Genomic DNA, 15107 nt, shown 5'->3' with positions numbered 1-15107 from the left:
AAAACCGAAAAGACTGAAAGATACAAAAAAAAACCAATCAAATCAACGAATCAAAGGGAAAAAATCAATGAAATTGTTACAAATTGGTTAACGAAATAAAATAAATAATGATCTTATATTTAACCACTTTTAATACAAATATTGAGTTCGACTTCCGTATTTTGGACAATGCCATGGGTTATGGAGGTTGTTTGACTGCCCTTTTCATGCTGTATCTCTTTTAAATAAAATACCGAAGATTCTATATTGTAATACTTTTCTTCAATGGGTTCGATATTTGAAGTCATACCCTGATGACGTTACAATCATCTATTTTGTAGAACTGTTGAAGAAAAAGATTACTTTGTATAATCGTCGGTGGTTTTTTTTTATAATCATGCAGCAATGAACAAGTGCTTGTATGAATTAAATAAATGGGCACATGTGTCCCTCCAGCAGGTGAAATTGCAAGCAGACAACAACTGAGAAGTTCAAAAAATATTCCCGAGATGTTTCCAAAAGGGTGTGATATAGGGTGCGCGATACACATGATACAGGTCTAGAGTTTCCATCTTTATCAAATATTCGAAATCCCTATAACAAGCATTAAATATATAATAAAAGTTTGTGATATCGAAAACTCGGGTGTCTTAATTTTTCAGTAATACAGAGATTTCTTTCGTAAAAACCAAACACGTTGATACATCCACGAGCGAATCGAAAATTTTTAGATGTATAAGCACCATACGATGGTGCCAAGGTAACGTCATCCTCTAAAAACGAATGATTAACAATAGGAAATGAAAAATCATCTCTTTTATCATACATTTTGGTATTAAGTTTCCCGTTAGAGATATTGATAATTTTATGTTAGTATTAGCTTTATTTAAAGGAATTCAACAGGATAAATCTATTTAGTTTTCATACTCATACTTAAGTCTTCATTATTGAGAGCAAAAAAATTCATTCAAATATCTAAAAGTGTGATTTAGTTTTTCATGTTTTTGTATCAAATATTTTTTGATGATTCTTTGTTATTATAGACATAAATTGAGATTCGTTACAATACATAATCAGGTCCGCAATTAGTTGTGCACACTTAGTCCCCATTGGACTTTCGATAATTTGGCGATATACGAATTCTCAAAAATGTTTTACAGTACAATTCAATTACATTTATCATATCAAAGCAGGTCCAATAAACACAGTTCTTGTGTTTGCTTTTACTAAAATATGACTTAAAACCGTAAATATATATTTATCCCTATTCCATACATTTAATTAGGTCTGTGATTTTTTTTCTTATTGAGATTATGAAAAATGTTATATAGGGTAGAAAAATCCTTACTTAGAATAGATTCGAAAGCACCAATATGAGCATGCAGTTTATCAAGTACATCCAACAAAATTTTACCACTCCAAGTGTAAAACATAATCCCATTATTTTCGTATACCTTACTTGAAAAAATTGTTACAAGGTTTTCGATTGAACTTAGTGTACTCGTTAGTAAAATAGAAAGCTCAGTCGTGGAACATTGGGTTGAAGACGAAATAAACTTATGTTTGTAATATGCTTTGTGCAGCTTCGGAGGCCAGTACATAATTGGAATGTTTATGTTATTCAGTTCTGCTTGTTAAGAGGTAGTAAAAAGTTTATGCTTATTAACGATTCCATTTTTCAATAATTAAGTCAATTTGAATGTTGGTGAATTTGTGATTCCCTTTTTCAGAACCTCAATATAAAATTTACGTCAAACAATATGATATTTTTGGCAACATTATCAGCCGGGACAAAAATCAAACTCCTTGTGGAATTCTTACAACTTATGTTTGAGACGAGATATAGTGCTAGTATGGTTGTTGTTAAGAGTAAAATATTCTTCAAAATGTTTCATACGAATATCAGATAATTAAATTACTGATTCTAAAAAAAATATCTAAGGATTGCATTGTTTGTCAGCTTTTTCTCGTTTTATTCCATTTCTACAATAGTAATGGAGTGAGTTGTTGATGATATAACGAAAATCATTTCAATTACTAATTGACGGGTGCATTTGTGTCCTTTACTAAGGAATGAATTCAACTCTTGGTCCTGGACGATGTAATCGTCTCCTGTTATAATAGTGGAACTGGGGCCATAAATGTATTTGGAATTATTGAAATGTATGACTTAGATATCAGGAATGTCAAGAAGCACTCGAAGGGGATTTTGGTCAATAAAATATGAAAAGTTATTTGATGATCATAAGAGTAACACAGTCGTACCTAGTCACTCATTCATTATCGGTTTTATTCGATCTCGAATATCCTCGCCGAGGCTTGGACTCTAAGATTCGATCATTTGAATATCTTGATTGGATAAATCCAGTAATCTACTAGTACTTATGTAAAAATCTATACAAATGCTTAATAAAATAAAGTTATTCAGGTGTACATGCTGTACTTAAACAAATGGATAACATGTGCTGTGGACATTTTCAGTCTGTATTACAGCCGATTTCATTGAGTGTGTAGGAAAAGGTAGAATCCTTGGTTAGCTTGCTTGTTAGCTGAAGCGTGGAGTCATTTTTAGGTTAGGTAAACTACCATCCTTTAAGAGTAGACTAGTCCGACAGATAACCAATCCATCTGTCTGTAAGACTAGACTACTTCGAAAGGAGTGTAGTATACCTTTTTCAATATCGTTTGATGAACCTCAAAGGAGCATGGCTATTGTATTATTGACTTGCAAGTCAATATGTCTACCTCAATTGAATCGGTATTCATGCAACCCTTAAGTTGAACATTAATTGATATGGGTTGGACATGGTCAGCATGTTTATTCATTAAAATGAAAAGAATGCATACATTAAAAAGTAAACCAAGAATAACCATTATATTAACAGATTGGGGTACAAAATGTCATTCTTATACAGGAAAACATAACGATTGACATATATTTTTTTTTTTTATCTCTAACATGAAACCAAACAGACCTGGAAAGATATCATGGGCATATAATCCGATATAAAGATAGATATCAATATAAGTAAACAAAGACGCAATTGCAGTCTGTTTAGATAGCGTCTAGTCTAAAATATAGATGAAATTCGCATATAATTAACAAGTCTATGCATTGTCAATTGTTTCTTTTTTCACTTTTTATTATTTGGATATAAAGCTGTTAGTATAGTCTCCCCAAAAATACAAAAAAAAAGGATAAACATTGCCTTTCAATGGCAATAATTTCGATTTTGACTATATTGTATTTCGTAGATATTGTCATGCTCATCAACTAGTTTGTTCTGTGTTAAAGCAAAATAACTGAAAAGTAAAGAGACCAAAATTGTCAGTCAATTCATTTTATGATTTGTTCCACATTAATCACAATTTTATACAATTTGTTTTCCGATTTTGCTTAGCATGGTGAAAATAGCGACTGACTAGATAACTTAGATAGCATTCTGTTTGCTCTGTCTACTAAAATCGCAATAATTAATCTGGTATTTTAGTTCATTATTCAACAAAAAAGTTAAATGCGCGCAAAAATGTCTGTTTTACAGTACCACCTTTAAGCCATAATGAATCTACAGAAACTTGATCTAGTATACAAAATCAGGAAGGCAAGATTTGCCCCATACAGATTCCATTCTATACAAATATACTAGTTCTATGATAGAGAATGATACAAATGATCTCTTGATTGGTTGTATTCAAGAATTAGTTTTATTGTCAGTGCAATGTTTGTAATTCATGCATGACTTCCTTTTTTGGCATTTCATATATGGATTAGTTTGAGTAATGTAAGGACTTTTTCTGGAAAATTTATTAATTGTGTTTTAAACATTAGAGGACATAGTCCGGCGGCTACAACCATATTTCAGACGAATTGTGCACATCCTGTTACAAGCATGAAATTTGGCATAGACCTTCCTCAACTATTACTCTTTTATTTCAGATAGGGAGGCATTTGAAAAAAATGTCTCACTTCCTGTAAAATCCAAAATGGCGGACGTCATACTTAAATCAGCCAAATATCGAAGGCTAGCGTGTAAAAATGTGTTATTATCATGCTACTATCATAATATTTGGTAGAGACCTTTGTAGTTTACTACTTTTGGATAAATTAAATAGATAAGATGTCTTCAGAAATCCCACTTCCGGTTAAAATCCAACATGGCGGACATTGTACTTAAATAAGCTTATTTTTTAGGGAGGGTATTTGAAATGTGTTTTAACGTATTGCTACTATCATTAAATTGTAAAGGAACCTTTCTTTGGTGCTTCTGATGGATACAATGTATAAGACATATGTCTTAAAAACCCTTACTTCTTTAAATACCCAAAATGGCGGACACAGAAATATCATTTTTTTATTCAAATTTTTAACTTTTTTCAAAATGTAAAGAAAAGGATTTTATTTTGTGCTGGCCATTAAACTTTTTGCTTAAAGTTATCACCAAAACCACTTATTCTAGCATGTTGTAAATGTTTAGATATAAAGTTGACACTTCCGGTAAAAATATGACGTAAATTTCAAGTCCTCAATCTATTTCTTCGATGTAGAGTTTTGGATAGATTGATTAAAACAAAATAAAATTACCTTATTACTAAAAAATATTTAAAGTTACTACTTTTTAGCCAAGAATACATTTTTTATTCACAGTCACCATGACATGCACACATCGCAGTGCACGGGATACCCGATTTTCAACATTAAAAATAACCGCGGTATCCTTTCTTACATCACCATTGTACAAAATTCTGACAAAATGATGAGGTCTCAAAAAGAGTTTTTAAAAAGCTATCCTCTTTGTCCTCGCCTTGAGTGGGTAGCATAAGAGCCAATCACAAGCTCGTCTCCCTAAACACCTACCTAAGTATATTGCATGATTTACATGCTGGAAAAGACATGACCAAGTTGAGGGATAGCATCAAAAAGCCTTCCCTTTTGCGCAAATAGTTATTTTCTTGCTTCGTTAACAATGTTATACCGATCTGTTAAGTTTGTGCGAGCTTACAGTAAAACCCCGATGATTTAGTCTGATTAATCATCATTCTTTTTGTTAAAGTCATATCTTCAAATGCAATCTATGTTTCCCACATAGTCTTTTTCCCCTTTCAAGCAAAGAGAGAACCATATCACAACAGGTAAAGGCATGGATAACAATAAGTGGGTCAGATCACTCAGATCATGTTCTCTCTTTGGTTTTAAAGGAAAAAAAGACTGTGTGGGAGACATTGATGGTATTTGAAGATGTGACGTTAACATAAAGAATGATGATTGATCAGCCTTACTCACCGTGGTTTTTATTGTAAGATCGTACAAACTTATCAGATGGAGCTAACATGATTAACGAATCAAGAAAGTCAATTTTTGCAAAAAATGGAAAGCTCATTATAAGTGAGGCTATTCCCACGACTTGGCCTAGTCTTTTCAAGCATGTAAAACGTGCAATATACTAATGCAGGTGTTTAGTGAGACGAGCTTGGGATTGACTCTTATGCTACCTAGTCTAGTCATTAAAGGATTGCGAAGGGACAAAGAGGGTCCCTTTAAAAAAAAACTCTTTCTGAAACCTCATCATTTTTTCAGAAGCTTGTACATTATGGATGTAAGAAAGGATGCCGCGGTTATTTTTAATGTTGAAAACCGAGTCTCCGTGCGCTGCCTTATCTGCATGTGGTGGCGACTCTGAATAAACATGTATTCTTGGCCAAATAGTAGTAATTTTAAGTATTTTTTAATACTATAGTGATTTTGTTTTGTTTTAATCAATCTATCCAAAACTCTACATCGGAGAAATAGATTGAGGACTCATCTTTGAAATTTACGTCATATTTTTACCGGAAGTGTCAACTTTATATCTAAACATTTACAACATGCTAGAATAAGTGGTTTTGGTGATAACTTTAAGCCAAAAGTTTAATGGCCAGCACAAAATAAAATCCTTTTCTTTGCATTTTGAAAAAAGTTAAAAATTTGAATAAAAAAATGATATTTCTATGTCCGCCATTTTGGGTATTTAAAGAAGTAAGGGTTTTTAAGACATATGTCTTATACATTGTATCCATCAGAACCACCAACGAAAGGTTCCTACACAATGTAATGATAGTAGCAATACGTTAAAACACATTTCAATTACCTTCCCTAAAAATGAGCTTATCTAAGTACAATGTCCGCCATGTTGGATTTTAACCGGAAGCGGGGTTTATGAAGACATCTTATCTATTTAATTTATCCAAAAGTAGTAAAATACAAAGGTCTCTACCAAATATTACGATAGTAGCATGATAATAACACATTTTTACACGCTAGCCTTAGATATTGGGCTGATTTAAGTATAACGTCCGCCATTTTGGATTTTACCGGAAGTGAGACATTTTTTTCAAATGCCTCCCTATCTGAAATAAAAGAGTAATAGTTGAGGAAGGTCTATGCCAAATTTCATGCTTGTAACAGGATGTGCACAATTTTTCACAAAGCAGCCGGACTACTAGGTAATATTTAATTTTAAAAACCTTTTTTTTTTTTGCTTTTTGCATTGCATTGCATTGATATTGTTCTTTTTTTGTTTATAGTAATTTGAAGTTATTATTAATATTCTCATAATAAAGGTAACGGTACCAATGTTACTGCACCAGTAAACTAAAGGTGTCTTCCTGCTATACCTACATTTTACAAATTCCTATTCCTTCTATTCCTACAAAAATAGTACAATAGCTGTTGTTATAAGGTAATTTCTTGTTTTTGCAATTAATATTTAATTGATTTACAGGTAAGTAAGTGCCAAAAAATACATTCTTTTTTTTACTTATTTACGAAGAATAATGATAATAAAGATAATAAAAACGGGAATGCATACATGTAGCAGAGAATGAAATAGAAATAAATAAATAAACAATTGCACTTTGAATTTACATTAATGGAAATTCTGTATATGAAAAATATGAAAAAATATGGATAAAACAAAGACTTAAGACAGAAATGAAAAATTCAAATTGAAGTAGACAAAGTACACATTCGTTTAAAATGTGAACTGTAATCTTAACTATTAACAGTCTTGATGCTGGGATCAATGCTTCAAAAGTATAAAGTTAAATAGGCAAAATCAAATATAAACTACACTTCATAGCACTCAAAGTAAAATCATTTACAGTACCAGAGCATCGCATGCATTACACCTATGACCAGGTCATGTACAAGTCCAAGATCACAATGACTTTCTATATATAGACTGATTTTGTGATAAATTTTGATATTTTGTATTTTAAAAAATATTCTGTATTTTGTTCATTTTGCTTATCATGTACAGATCTGTACCAAGTTTCTTGTAGACCTTCAATTATTGCTTTATGTGGAGTAATTTTATGATAAATTCTCTTATCTAAACATATCATAATGTCTAGTAATTTTCACATTTTTCTCTCATGTAAAGGAAAATATATTTTTTTCATAGGAGACCAAGTGCTTAATGTATAATATGGTGCTTAAAAACTTTTTTAAATAGTGTTAGTAAACTATATTCTTTTTGGACGTTGTACCAATTTTTTTAAATTTATATTTGATGGGTTCACTTTATGGCAAAAACTTTTCATTATACAAGGAAATAACCATAAGTGTTTAAATTGAAAAAAAAAATGAAAATAAAATAGAACAAAATAAGTATATAAGATAATTTCAATGAGACAATAAAATGCATTTGTTAGAAATTTTTAAAAGCATTTTCTACTATGAATATTTTCAAATTGAACATTCATAATAAACTCAATTAACTTTATTGATATTTACCTGAAGTTAATTAGCTTTATGTTTTTTCATCCTAATCTGATTAAATGCCTTTTTTATTAAGATATTCCTCTTATTCCTACATGATTTTTTTTAAATGACATACCATATTTTAAAATGTAGGAATAGGAGGAATAAACCAAACACTTTTTTTAGATGGAACACAAAGAGAATATCTGGAAAGCAGTATGTAAACAAAATTAATTTTCTATGAATATTACCTAAAAGAGGCGTGTTTTGAGAGACAGCTGTATTTACAAAGTGCAACCTATAAGTACTGATAAATGTGCTTCAGGGCATTTGTAACTCATTTATAGAAGTTCTTTGTTTTGAATTTAAGTAGGTCTAAACAATAGGATAATCCCTTGCTAAGAACATGATTTTATTCATTCTTCACAATTAAGAAACACCAAATCCTACGATTTCATTGGTTGAGAGCACTTTTCTATATTCTAATGTTGATTTTAATGCAAAATTGTATTGGTTATAGTTAATATAGGATGCAAAGAGCCTGCAGCATGTAATTGATTGATCAGTTGATTAAAAGAAGGTCATCAAAAAGCAGTCTGCATACTTAATTCAATGATTTGATATTCAGGTAAGTCAAGCAGTTGGTTTTCTAGTTTGAAATGTTTCACATAATGCCTTTTCATCTTAATATATGATAATGAGTTTGGCTCATTGTGGAAGGTTGTAGTTGGTCATATTCTTGCTCTTTTTATTTATTGTGGGTATTTGTCTCATTTTACGAAGTTACCGTATTGCATATGTCCATTGTCCTTGACCTCATTTTCATTCTCAGCGACTGCTTCAATTTTTTCCCCCTTATAATGAGTAAAAGGATAACTATATTGAGTATATGGGTTCCTTGCAAAGTCTACATGTCCATCACACAGGGCTCACCTGACCTCGCCTCATTTCATGGATCAGTGATCAAGGTTAAGTTTATGTGGTCAAGTCTTAACTAAGATATAACCTAGAAGCAATATGTCAATTTTATTCGGTGTATGGAAAGATATAACATATATATGCATACTGGCAGCGTTTCATATGACCTTAACCTCATTTTAATGGTTCAGAGGTCAATGTTAATTTTTCATGGTTTTGTCTATTTTTCAATTACTATAAGCGATAGATAGTTCATCCATATTTGGTGTATAGAATGATAGTTACATCTATATTTCCATCTGGTAGAATTCATATGACCGTGAACTTATTTTCATGGTTCATTGGTCAATTTTGAAGTTTTCGTGGTTTTGTCTGTTAATCAAATACTATAAGCAGTAGGTCAACTATATTTAGTGCATGGAATGATTGTTAGGTGAACATGTCTGTCTGGCAGGGTTCATCTGACCTTGACCTAATTTTTATGGTACATTAGTTAATAGACAGTTGGCATGATTATGTTTGATTTTAGATACTATACGCAATAGATCACCTATATTTGGTGAATGGAATGATAGCATAGTGTACATGTTGTCTGGCATGGTTCATCTGACCTTGCATAATTTTCTTGGTTCATTGGTCAATGTTCAATTTTCATAATAAGGTCTGTTTGTCTGATACCTAAAGCAATAGGTTAACTGTACTTGGTGTATGATATGATAGTAAGGTGTACATGTCTGTCTGGCAGGGTTCATCTGCATGACCCTGACCTCATTTACATTGATTATTGATAATTTTAATTATATTTGAAACTGATAGTAAAACCTTCATATTACACACTTTCATTATAAGTTAAGCAGGGGAGACATTTCAGCATGTGCTCTTTTGTTTATAATTAAAACAAACACCAGCAAGTTTGAATAACTGAACTTAGATATAATAGAGAACAAAAAGATAAGTGAAAATAAAGAAACAATAACCAATATGTATACTGTATCGAAGAATGTAATATATTTCTGAAAGAAAGCTCAAAGTACTAAACCTGCTGTTATGGAATTTTGCTGTCTTAAACTCAAATATTGCTTGCTCATGTACTTCATACAATTTATATAATTATATTAGACATGCTTCAAACTATAAATTATCAAATTGATGTGCACCCTTTACATACCATACACAATGACTCTACAACAAAAGTATCAGCCTTTTGTATAACCATTATCTATTATTTGTTATACCTAAACGACGAGATTTAAAGGACAATTTCTAAACTAGATAGCTTTATGAATAATATAACCATAAAAAGCTTGATGTGCTTATATTTGACTGCATATATATATAGAGAGAGAGAGACAGAAAAGTTTGTTTATTTTTCCTTCAAGTTCAATTTTGCTTCAAATTATATATAAGTTGTCAATTTACAGCGTCTTCTTTATTATCAGATTCAAAGTCTAGAACCTGTGATGTAAGAGAGAAGAAGAACCAGCCACTTTACTGGTGTAGGTCCTGTGAAGAAGGTCTATGTGCAGAATGTTATGACCATCACAGAGCAATAAAGTCATCAAGAAATCATTCAACTGTTCCGTTTGAAAACTTCAAACCATTGCAGCCATTTATTTCATCTTTCAAAACAGATTGTTCAGTCCATGACAGTCCTTTAGAACTTTGCTGTCCATGTCATGAAGAACCTTGCTGCATCAAATATGTTGCCTTATGTCATCCGAACTGTATAGGCATCACTCTCTTCCATAAGTTGGTTAAGAAACCTTCCTTTCTCAATTTGATCATCATAGATAAGCTTACCTATCTTGACAATAATAAAAAGTAAAATCACAAAAATACTGAACTCAGAGGAAAATCAATTTGGAAAGTCCATAATCACATGGCAAAATCAAATAACAAAACTCATCAAAAACGAATGGACAAGAACTGTCATATTCCTGACTTGGTACAGGCATTTTCAAATGTAGAAAATGGTGGATTAAACCTGGTTCTATAGCGCTAACCCTCTCACTTTAATAACAGTCTCATCAAATTCCGCTACATTTACATGATGCGTTAAATAAATAGTCACAATTAATAAAATAGTCAAAATATGGGTACATCTTTTGGAATAATATTGGAACTCTATTGGATAACATTGACACTTTGATTGATTGAAAATCGAGAAAGTAATTTGGATGAAATTGAATGGCCTTAAAGCAATTTGAATATGGTGGAAATTAAAACAGAAGTTCATAAGTATTTAAATAATCTTGGAATCAAACTTAAAACTAAATATGCAATTTTTCATCGGCAACAGCTAATGGAAATACATAGCATTTTAAAGGAGCTTATTGAAAAAAAGAAAAATAATTTCTGATTACAAAGACAATTTATCACAGTTAAAGCTGATAGGTACAGATTGTCAAGTGTTTCATGGGACTAAACAGATGGAAGAACTGATAAGTAAAAAAGCAGACAAACTTAAGCAAATGATGGATGAACCAAGCATGCAGGAGAGAAAGGATTAGGCCCGGTAAGGGCCGGTTTTGGCCTCAAATTTCAAGTTTATCTGACGAAAGATTTTGGACACTTTTTACACACTTGTATGTCTATTTCAATTTATTCAAACATTTTTTTGTGAAAGATTTTAACTGATTCACTTATTAAAAACGCTCCGATTCAAGCTTATATATGAAATATCTATCAAATATGCCAAAATCTGTCACTTTTCATATGTTTTTTTTTTAAAAATGAGAGTGGCCGCATCCGTGTTCATCCTCGACCTTTATATATGTTATGTTTATTATCATTAAGCACAACTTACATTTCAATATCAAGAATGAACACGAATGCAACCACTTTCATTGAAAATAGAAACCGTCTAAAATTTAACTAAAATGCTGAAATTGAGAAGATTTCAGTAATTAAGCATGAATTAATGATGCAAGAACCCGATATATGTGCATTGTAAAGCCAAAATAAGCCAATTTTATGTAGCAGAGGCATTATACCTTCCAAAAATTATCTAAAAGTTTACATTTAAACAATTTTGTAAAACTGCTATATTTTTGGGCCAAAAAGGGGTCTTACTGAACCTACTCCTTTAACAGTTACAAAGAAAAATATTTCAAAAGAGATCATTTCAACTTTTATGTTTGGTAAGAAGGAAAGAAGCAACAATATATTATCTCTTAATATCATAGCAACCTCATGTTAGATGATTATAAGGGCTGAATCCTCGGGTTCATTAAAAGCATGTACATATATTGTATTGGACAAAAAGGCTTTTGAAAAAGATTCAGATGTCTGCAGTATACTCGTAGTTGTATTGCAAAATTATAAAATTGGTATTCTAACAGACTTTTTGTAATTTGAAGAAGACGGAACCATATGTGGAACAGTAAAAATTCCTGATTATCCATTTAACAGACTACTATTCAGCATGATTTAGTTTCCCTTTATGGTAGTTTTATAAAGGCAAAACATTACAAAATCCTCTCTTTTGCATATTTATTTGTAAGGCAACCAAGCAAATTACAATAGCATACCTATTAAATAACTTATTTTTAAGACATACAATTCAAAAATAATTGAGAGAAAAACATTGTACCGTGAACGCATTATTTTCCCCATGTTTCAAAATCTAAACAACATTTGCCTGCTAAACTGAGGCTGCCAATATAAAAGATAAATACACATCTATTAAGTAGCCTTAATATTTGAATAAAATTATATACAAAAATAGAAATAATGTAATCTGAAATATTTAGAAATCTGTTTAGACGTAGTTAGGATTACTCTTTCATAAAAAAAAATCGGATGGGTAATTTTAAGAATGCTACGCAATAAATATCATGCATTGCGCAGCCATTTTGTTTAGTAGTTTGTTAAACTAAGCAGTGTCAAATATTTAAATTATTATAATCTAACTTTGTCCTGAAAAACGGGCCACTTACATGTGATCATATCCTTTTTAAAAGTTTATGTAACATATATTAATGCAAATGTTCTATTTGTTTAATATTTCATTAATCTACTTGACATATTTGTCAAACTTCAAAAACACTAAACTAGCTACATGATTCAAAAGAAGTCGTCCAGAACAGTTTCAATGATTTTTATATTTTTACCAATGTTGTTGAATGCCTGACCAATGTGTCTTAGAGATGGTCTGATAGTATGAACATTACAAAATGTAGACTTCCACTCTTGCAGAATGTCTCTGTTCAGTTTCACCAAATCTCTTTTCTTTTGTCTGAATCTAATCTGTTCCCAGGATTCGAATTCCATACCAAGCTCAACAAGAAATGGCAGCGAGTTGTTTCCCACTAGAGGAGCGAGTCTGTCAAAGTGTTCTTCTGAAGGTTCCATGTCCCATTTTTCTGGTTCCTGGTCTAATGCAAAACAAAACTTAATTAGTCACCACATCATTTTCGTTTAAACTGAAAAGCTTTTTTATATGAAAGTTGTTATATATGTGGACTAACGTTTAAAAGCCTTCAAATTAGTCATACCCATGTCTTGACATGTTTATGTTGTTCAATTAGAGTTTTTTTTCTGCTCTATGATTGTTCGATCTCAGGTCTTCATTCGTCAAAATTCAATACTGACGGCAACGTTTCTGGCTTTCCTCTGGATTTCCCATTGTGACCAATAAAGAAGAATTACATTTCTCGGCATATCGTCTAGAAAAACTGATTTCTTTACCACATCTCATGTAATGGGATGTTTCAAGACTATCGGCAGTTACATTCTAATATTCAATCTTCGCGTTTTACGTTTGAAAAATTGAATGTCTCGAGTGAGTGAAATCGTATCACACTCGCAGTAGTAGAAATTCAATATGAATATATAATATGATACTATTTTACTTACCGAAGTCAATTGGCTTGTCCCTCACCATCTATAATGAACAAAGACAAAGCATAAATGATTGAAAATAAAGCATATGCTTTTGTACATTTTGGACGGAGTTCTATCAATAATATAAAAATAGAAAAAAATATCAAATCGAAAAAAACTGATTACAAACAAGCTAGATAAAGATATATATAGGAAGATTGGTATGAGTGCCAATAAGACAACTCTCCATCCAAGTAACAATTTATAAAAGTAAACCACTATAGGTCAAAGTACGGCCTTCAACACGGAGCCTTGGCTAAAACCGAACAGCAAGATATAAAGTGCCTAAAAATGACTAGTGTAAAACCATTCAAACGAGAAAACCAAAGGTCTAATCTATATAAAAACGAGAAACGAGTAACAACTATGAGTATGAATTATATTGTCTCGTATCAATACTTAAACAAGTGTAAAAACAGTACTTGTAATTTGCAATTAGAATCCCACTTACTTTGCAAAGAGTGTGTGAGTTCTGTATGTTGCCCCTTTCAGCAGCTTTCCTGATGTCATCAAATGTAACGCCTATGTAGAACTTCAAAATTTAATTTTTCTGGTTCTTCCCCTAGTGTATCATGCAAACTCTCCCATATGTTAAACTTCATTCCAAGATAAATAGCCAACTCTTTGGTTTCGTGTATGTTGTATTGCATTGATAACCGACGGAGGTGAATATCTGTTGAAATCTGCTTTAAAAATTCATTGTCGGTCACTGAAATATTTATAAAACAATAAGTTTCAGAATTATCCTCAAATTTGTTAGAATCTTATTACTTTCTAGCTATTAATATTATACAAGAAACATGTTTTGTCCCCACGTATATCATGTTTGTTTTTCATCATAGTGTTCAGTATCGTTTCCGGTGGGTTATCATTATCAATATTCGATTATCACCAATAGTCGCCGAGTCTGCAATCATATAACCATTCACCACATATTTTTAAAGGATCGAATTATCATATCAATTCTAAAATTCTAACTATTGCCATTCATTAAATAGGCTAAAACAAGTCGCAACTCTATTATAGAAAATCGACCTCTAACTTGCCTATTCCCCTTTGTTTTTTGGGGGTTTTTGCCCCACAAATGTTAACCATATCTCGTTTCGCGAGCATACACGAAAAAACCCATTCCAGGTGTATTTTTTGAATACTCAAAGCATATCAGTTGGATGGCAGAAGGTGTGAGAGCATCAAACACTTAACATGTAAAAAATTGTGTTCTATCTAAAAACAAAAAAGAGCCTAAAAACATTGTTTGATATTCCAATATTGAATACTGAAACTTTTCATTTTGGGTAAAAGAAAATTATGTAATCAAATATAACGCCTTTCGATATGTTGTGAATCAATTTTTCTCTAATTTAGACTTGTTGCAAGTGTGTCAAAACATAGCCTGGCCCTTCTCAGAATCTATCATTTGGCGCGGTGGTCAAAATAAATAAATAAATAATAAATAAAAAAACAGCAAAATTGCAGTCTTCCTAAATTTATCAAAGGTAAACTGTCCCTGAGTACCTAAATTATCTAATTTCTCTCTGCTTTCCAGAGATTTTTAATCAAATAAGCAACTTACAAAGTTTAAGGTAAG

The sequence above is a fragment of the Mytilus trossulus genome, chromosome 3 (genome assembly GCF_036588685.1).
Source record: "Mytilus trossulus isolate FHL-02 chromosome 3, PNRI_Mtr1.1.1.hap1, whole genome shotgun sequence".
Taxonomy (NCBI): Eukaryota; Metazoa; Mollusca; class Bivalvia; order Mytilida; family Mytilidae; genus Mytilus; species Mytilus trossulus.
This window is presented reverse-complemented; position numbering follows the sequence as displayed.